This window comes from Bolinopsis microptera, chromosome 10, assembly GCF_026151205.1.
Source record: "Bolinopsis microptera isolate Bmic1 chromosome 10, MBARI_Bmic_1.0, whole genome shotgun sequence".
Taxonomy (NCBI): Eukaryota; Metazoa; Ctenophora; class Tentaculata; order Lobata; family Bolinopsidae; genus Bolinopsis; species Bolinopsis microptera.
Window position 1 is genome coordinate 8,087,865 of NC_087081.1, and position 7,289 is coordinate 8,095,153.

At 33.8% G+C, this 7,289-nt stretch overlaps 2 long non-coding RNA genes across 2 annotated transcripts; both read right to left on the reverse strand.

Annotated features, from left to right (window-relative positions):
- Window positions 1–3,637: 3,637 nt before the first annotated feature.
- Window positions 3,638–5,467, reverse strand: LOC134821741 (uncharacterized). Its single transcript, XR_010161042.1, has 5 exons — window positions 5,247–5,467; window positions 5,044–5,110; window positions 4,725–4,846; window positions 4,412–4,506; window positions 3,638–3,973 (listed from the first exon to the last, which is right to left on the reverse strand). It is a non-coding gene; the product is annotated as an uncharacterized LOC134821741 (long non-coding RNA).
- Window positions 5,468–5,791: 324 nt separating this feature from the next.
- On the reverse strand, window positions 5,792–7,289 carry LOC134821742 (uncharacterized). The gene is made up of 3 exons (XR_010161043.1): window positions 6,468–7,289; window positions 6,178–6,305; window positions 5,792–5,869 (listed from the first exon to the last, which is right to left on the reverse strand). It is a non-coding gene; the product is annotated as an uncharacterized LOC134821742 (long non-coding RNA).

Here is a 7,289-nt window from a genome sequence, read left to right on the forward strand (position 1 = left end):
CTAACCTTAGAACCGCAGCATAACCGCTTTTCCCACAGGCAAATAACACCTTCCGCAGGGAACTAACACGCTCACAGGCCCCCACATGACGTGTAACCCCAGGATTTGGTTATGGATCGGACACTGAAAACAACGATAGAGGAGCGGTCTACACGCTCACCAGGCTACCATGTCTCGTGTAACCCCAGGATTTGACACGTTCACAGGCTACCATGTCTCGTGTAACCCCAGGATTTAGCACGCTCACAGACTACCACGTCTCGTGTAACCCTAGGACTCACTTAACAGACTCTAACACGCTCACAGGCTTCCACGTCTCGTGTACCCTAGGATTTGGTTTTGGATCGGACACTCAAAACAACGATAGAGGAGCGGTCTACACGCTCACAGGCTACCATGTCTCGTGTAACCCCAGGATTTTACACGCTCACAGGCTTCCACGTCTCGTGTACCCTAGGATTTGGTTTTGGATCGGACACTCAAAACAACGATAGAGGAGCGGACTACACGCGGTCTACACGCTCACAGACTACCACGTCTCGTCACTCGTGTAACCCCAGGATTTAACACGCTCACAGGCTACCAAATCTCGTGTAACCTTAGGATTTAGCACGCTCACAGGCTACCACGTCTCGTGTACCCTAGGATTTGGTTTTGGATCGGACACTCAAAACAAACTAGGACTCACTTAACAGACTCTAACACGCTCACAGGCTTCCACGTCTCGTGTACCCTAGGATTTGGTTTTGGATCGGACACTCAAAACAACGATAGAAGAGCGGACTACACGCTCACAGGCTACCATGTCTCGTGTAACCCTAGGATTTAAAACGCTCACAGGCTACGACGTCTCGTGTAGCCCTAGGACTCTAACACTTAACAGACTCTAACACGCTCACAGGCTTCCACGTCTCGTGTACCCTAGGATTTGGTTTTTGGATCGGACACTCAAAACAACGACAGAGGAGTGGTCGACAGTGACGTTACAGGAACAATGAACATTGCATACTCCTACGAGTTACATGTAGCAGGCCATGACTTTCCCTGGAAGTCCCTGTCTCCTCATCGTTAACCCGTAAGGGGTTGCACCAGGGGCGGTGATAACAGAACTTCAAGACTCTCGGAGTCTGTTGTCGATATCTATGTATAATATAATTATGTTATATAACTTGGGAGTCTCTCACTCTAGCAGCAGGAGTTGGAGAATGGGGACGCGTTGTGAAAGCCACCGCAAGGAAGGCTTACAGTCGACGCCGACCAATCAAAAGAAGAAGACAAGGTAGCTTCCGCATTACGATGCAGTCAGTGTAGGAAGTACGTTTTTTCACACAGTAAAAGAAGTGGTAAAAAGTGGTAAGTGGTAAAAACTTAAGTGGTAATGGTATGAATATCGGGCGGAAAAGGTGTTAGACAACGATCAAGTCAATATATTGTGGGACTTCCATATCAAGACAGACCATGTTATAAAATATTGTAGGACATGTCGACATGATCTTTTGAAAATACCTGGACTCAGCTCACTGCAATTTAAGCATCTCCAATATGCAGAAAACTGATCTTAGGTATGTTATAGATTTAATATTCATAGGTAATCGAGACCTCTTACTGTAACCATGTATAATAGATATATCCTTTTGTTATGTGGATACAAAACAGTTCGACCTTTAACAGAGAGGCGTGTTATGTATCAATAATCCGTTGCGCCATTATTTGGGGGTGTTATTGTTTGATACTCCGCATCAGATTACCGTAGTACTGTAGTAGTAGATTCGGGTCACCAAATGCATTATCTCCGCTCTTTATTATGAGTTTTATATGAGTTTATGAAGCTTTTATTTTTAGTCGATTTGTGTTCAGATGAAGTGCTCGAATGGTTAACTTTCATTAGTTGCAGCACTGACCACTGATTCATCATTTCAGTGATTTCTTTCTATTGTTATCATTTTATTTTAGCCATTTATAAATTTTAGTCCACACTCTCTGGTTCGTAGGACTAACCCCCTACAGCTAGTATAGTGCCTCGGCACAGAGTGGCTTAGGGTTACTGAAAAGGAGATAAGCACCTCAGGCCATCCCAACGTTCGGGAGAGACCTGCCCTTGTATCTTGTGTTGTATAAATTTATAAAGTTATGAATTTATGAATTAACGAATTTATAAATTTATGAATTTATGAATTTATGAATTTATGAATTTATGAATTTATGAATTTATTAATTTATGAATTTATGAATATATGAATTTAGGAACTTATGAATTTAAGAATTACGAATGTATAAATTTACGAAATTACGAATTTAAGGATTTATGAATTTATGAATTTATGAATTTATAAATTTATGAATTTACGAATTTATGAATTTATGAATTTATGAATTTATGAATTTATGAATTTATGAATTTATGAATTTATGAATTTATGAATTTATGAATTTATGAATTTATGAATTTATGAATTTATGAATTTATGAATTTATGAATTTATGAATTTATGAATTTATGAATTTATGAATTTATGAATTTATGAATTTATGAATTTATGAATTTATGAATTTATGAATTTATGAATTTATGAATTTATGAATTTATGAATTTATGAATTTATGAATTTATGAATTTATGAATTTATGAATTTATGAATTTATGAATTTATGAATTTATGAATTTATGAATTTATGAATTTATGAATTTATGAATTTATGAATTTATGAATTTATGAATTTATGAATTTATGAATTTATGAATTTATGAATTTATGAATTATGAATTTATGAATTTATGAATTTATGAATTTATGAATTTATGAATTTATGAATTTACGAATTTACGAATTTACGAATTTATGAATTTATGAATTTATGAATTTATGAATTTATGAATTTATGAATTTATGAATTTATGAATTTATGAATTTATGAATTTACGAATTTATGAATTTATGAATTTATGAATTTATGAATTTATGAATTTATGAATTTATGAATTTATGAATTTATGAATTTACGAATTTATGAATTTATGAATTTATGAATTTATGAATTTATGAATTTATGAATTTATGAATTTATGAATTTATGAATTTATGAATTTATGAATTTATGAATTTATGAATTTATGAATTTATGAATTTATGAATTTATGAATTTATGAATTTATGAATTTATGAATTTATGAATTTATGAATTTATGAATTTATGAATTTATGAATTTATGAATTTATGAATTTATGAATTTATGAATTTATGAATTTATGAATTTATGAATTTATGAATTTATGAATTTATGAATTTACGAATTTATGAATTTACGAATTTATAAATTTATGAATTTATGAATTTATGAATTTATGAATTTATGAATTTATGAATTTATGAATTTATGAATTTAAAATTTCGATACTCATAATTCTCGAATGGAAGCCCAATGATAAATAAAATGTACATTGTTTGGTACTGGGTCAAGAAATAAGTCGTCTCTCCTAGAAAACAAATACTCCGTCACAGTCGACTTTAGAGTGTATAACATATTGTATGTTAATACCTATAATATACCCTCAAAAATAAAAATAAACATAGTAATTACGTATAAACGGATTCACGATTCTAGGAACTTACAATTCATTTAGTTTAAAGAATTAAAAAAAAAATACTTCCCCAAATTAAAATAATAACAATAAGGTTATTCACAATTTCAATATTTCAAAATTTTGTTTTCAATCTAAAATGTGGCTTTAAAACTATTTTTGATCGAAAGCCTCAAATTGTCTCAAAATTGTCTCAAACTTTGGCTCAAAATAGTCCGCTCCATCGCTGCTCAAACATATAAGTTCCTTATTGAGTTATTGATTGTGGTGATTGCAAGATTGTGGTGACAGAGTCTTTCTAGCTCATCATGATGCTTCATTGCTTCGGGAATACAGTCTTTTTACAGCTGCTGAGCTGTTCTTTGTAAGTCAGAAACTCAATTATAGGTGCCCTGAAATTATAAATGTACAAATTTGTTCGGCTACAACAAATACTTGATTAGCAATGTCACAAGATTAATTACTAGTGTCACAGGTTTAATTACCATTGTAACAAAGTTAATTACCAGTGTAACAAAATCAATTGATTATATAGTTATATAATACATTATTTGTTTTTTCGTGCTGATTTCCAACCTGTTTTTAAAAACTCAATTTTTATTCTACAATCACTGTGCTTTTCCAAATTCCCCGTAAAGCTGTACGGATTTGAAAAAAATTGGATTCTATTAGTAATGTTTGATCATGAGCCGCGGCTCATGATCAAACATTACTAATAGAATCCAATTTTTTTCCGTTGAATTTGAGAAAAGCCCCCGTTGGTTTGTAATATTTAAATATTCATGTTTTAGGGTGCCATAACCTGATAAGCGTTGGTTACTTTGTCTTACCTGGTGTAGTCGTGTGGACGAAGGATGATCAGCTCTTTCTTGCGGTGTCTGTATGATACATTAGGATCGTTTACAGGTTTACAACAATTATACACCTGCGAATGTACATGTTAAGTGTGACATTAAACCCTACCCTGGATTGTTCTGGGATATTAAGATTATAACTTCAGTCTCTTCCCTCAGATAAGTATAGATAAAAGTACCCTCTCTGCTGGAAAATGTCCCCAACATTAAATATGTGCAGTGACACAAGGCTAATTGCTAAGTACTACAATACGCACAGTCATCAGTTTGCGTTTTACCATCAACTTACACTTAATAGGTCCGTATTAGTACGCTTGTTGTCGTCGAGATAAATCGAATCCGCTTCATGACGAGGGTTGGTAATCAGCTCCGAACAATCTTGTCTGCTTTTAAAGGAGTGGACCTCAAATCCTGCGAGTGAAAAAAGTGTTGGGAATTTTACTCGAACATGGGGAGAAATGGCTGATATCAAGAAAATCGCAGGAAAACGAAAAAAAAGTCGAGAAGTAACGTTAAAATATTGTCATGGGCTCAGCTGCAAAAAGTGATACTGCGCCCAAATAAATTTGTTCAATAATTCTCCTTTGTTCAATATTCCATTGACTTACGTTTTCTTGTTCATAACTTGTTCGCAATCCAGGATTGCAATCTTTTACTCTACTCTGTAAAATGCATCTTGGAAAGAATTAAACAATGTTACACTAATAAGTAATCAGTTTCTGTGAATGTTAAATATCGATTGAAATAGAAAGACATACTGCGAGAAGATCTCAAAAAGTAAATAAACACTTTTCTCAGGTGGTTAACTTACTATATGGATTTTGATGACTGCAAGATCATAGTCTCGTGCATTCCGGTTACATTGGTCTGGAACAGGAATCTTCTTGCTTCTCATTATCTTCATTTCGTCGTCTATAAGCTTATTAGGTATCCTAAAAAGCGTGTTGTTGTCTTCAAGAAGAATCTGATCCGCTTCATGACGAGGGTTTCTAATAAGCTTCAGGAACTCTCGTCTGCTTTTATAAAAGGAGTGGACCTGTGATGTTGAAAATTGTTATGAATTTAAACTATAAAGCTCTAACTCTCTAACATATAAAGTGAGCAGGGTACAATTTATCAAACCCTACTGATTTCCTCCCTATTTCTAACGACCCAATTGTTATCCTGCAATCACTTTACTTTTCCAGATGCACCATAATAAAGATTTGAAGTAGTCAGATTCTAATATAAGTAATGTTGGATCATGAGCCGTTTAACTTTAATTTGAGAATGCCCCCGTTGGTCTATAGTATTTAAATATTCATGTTTTAGTGTGTCATTACCTGACCTGATCATAAACGTTGGTTTCTTTGCCTTACCTTGCATGGACGAAGGAACAGCTTCTTCTTGCGGTGTCTGTATGATACATTATAAGGATCGTTTACAAGAATAAACCTGCAAATGTCCTTGTTAAATGTAACATTAAACTATATTCTGGATTGTTGGGAGATATTAAGGTTAGAATTTCGTCGCTCCCATAGAAAAGCTAGTGTAAATTCAAAATCACAGATTAGTTAAGATAAAGATACTTTAAAGGATCAATTCTTGTGTTGGGTATTTGAGAATGATCGTGAACAAACTCAGAAATAGCAGAAAAATTCCACAACATTAAATTGTCAGGGACACAATATAAGGCTAATCGCTAGTACTATACAACACACAATCATTCGATCAAAAGCTTGTGTGTCTTACCATCAACTTACAATAGGTCCGTGTAAGAACACTTGAAGAGAAGAATCTGATCCGCTTCATGACGAGAGTTGCTAATAAGCTCCGAGGAATCTCGTCTGCTTTTATCTTTTTATGATATATAAGGAGTCTACGTCAACACCTGTGATGGTGAATTGTTGTGAATTTTTACTCGACCATTTGAAGAAATCGCTGATAACAAGAGAAACTCAAGAAAACGATAGCTAATCGAGATATAACATTCAAATTATGTTATGGGTTCAGCTGCAAAAATTTTCCTTCGTTCAATATTCTGTTGACTTACGTTTTCATGTTTTTAACTTAGGTTGCCATCTTAACCTAGGATCGTACGCTTCTTTTTAACTGGATTAACTGCGTCTCGGAAAGAATTGAACATTGTTACACTAATACAATTTTGTTATTAGTGTAACAATATTATATATACCAACATACTATTTCTGCTGATTTCCTCCTAGTTTCTAACTACCCATTTGTTATCCTGTAATCACTTTGCTTTTCCAGATGCACCATGATATAGATTTGAAGTAGTCGGATTCTAGTATAAGTAATGTTGGATCATGAGCCGTTTAACTTTATTTTGAGAAAGCTCCCGTCGGATAGTAATCGAATATTTATATTTAAAGGTTATTACCTTTATTATTAGTACATTACCTGGTCTAATAAACGTTGGTAACTTTGTCTTACCTTGCATGGACGATGGAACGTTTCTTTTGTGCGGTGTCTGGTGATACCTTATGAGTTAGGACCCACTATAACAATTCACCTGCAAATGTTCATGTTTAAAAGTGACATTAATTACCATACCCTGCATTGTTGAGAGATAATAAGATTAGAATTTCGTATATCCCTTCAGCAAAGATCATGTAAATTCAAAATCACAGGCTAGCTAAGATAAAGATACTTTATGCTAATGCGATTGCACTCTCTCTGCTGGTGCATCAAATGTAAATTATTTTCATGGGTATTTGAAAATGATTGTGGTACAAAATAACAATAAAGAAACAGAAAAATTTCGCCAACATTCAATCGTCATTGGCACAAAGCTAATCGCCGAATACTAATACACACAATCATTCGATCAAAAGCTTGTGTATCTTATCTTAAC